The following is a 927-nucleotide window of genomic DNA, read 5'->3' as shown; positions in this document are numbered from 1 at the left end:
CGGGGGCGGGCCGGCGGGGGCCGCTGCCGTCACGACCCGGCCCGCGCGCCCCGTCCCGTCGGTTCAGTTCAGTTCGGCCGCACGCGCCGCGCAGACCAAGCACCGGCCCACCACTCTGCCGTACACTCCGGGGCCCCGCTCCGTCACGCGACCGCCCTCCGCGCAGTGCTGCCAACCGAGCCGCGGCCGGGATGGAGGCAGCGGTGTCATCGTTGGCGACCTCCCCGGCGCGGCGACCCGCGCGCCCCCAAGCTGTACGTGTCGCCGGTGTGACGGCCAACCCCCGGGTCGTCTCTCTCACTCTTTCTCTCTCTTCCTTCCCGCGGTGTCCGTCTGTGTCCCGCAACCCGGCCGCACCGGTCGGCGGCGCCGTTGCTTTGGCAGCGCGCGGTGCTGGATGCATATTTAGGTCAGAGGTCACGGTTCCGTTGCCCCGGATGAGCGCGTCACCGGGGGTTGCACGGCGTGCACCTGTGCAGGACGTCCGGAAGGGGGAGGGGTGCAGAAGGCAGGGGAGGTCAGGTCAGGTCATATAGACCCTCGTGGGGGGAGGGCAGTAGGGTCATGTTCGAGGGAGCATTGGAAAATAATAATTGCCACCCAAATAATAACTGTTTTGTAAATATATCTGAAACGAGCAAAAGTTCTCTTTTGTAGACGTTTTCTTTTTGTGAGGATTACGGTTGATTTGTTTTGCGAAAAAGTCTAAAATCACTGATACTGGACTCGAGGGTTCAAAACACATCAGTCTGGACGGAGATGAAAGGGCTGCACCTTGACCCGCGGTAAAGGACAGAGGAGGGAGGGGTGGGGCAGGGGGTGACGAGGTGGGGTGGCACTCGCGGAGGGTGCAAGTGGTGGAGAGTGTTTGGAGGTTAGGGTGCAGGCGCATCCTCCCCCGCCCGGCCCGCTCCGCCGGCGACCTAC

The sequence above is a fragment of the Frankliniella occidentalis genome, unplaced genomic scaffold, assembly GCF_000697945.3.
Source record: "Frankliniella occidentalis isolate FOCC.00 unplaced genomic scaffold, Focc_3.1 Scaffold1078, whole genome shotgun sequence".
Taxonomy (NCBI): Eukaryota; Metazoa; Arthropoda; class Insecta; order Thysanoptera; family Thripidae; genus Frankliniella; species Frankliniella occidentalis.
This window is presented reverse-complemented; position numbering follows the sequence as displayed.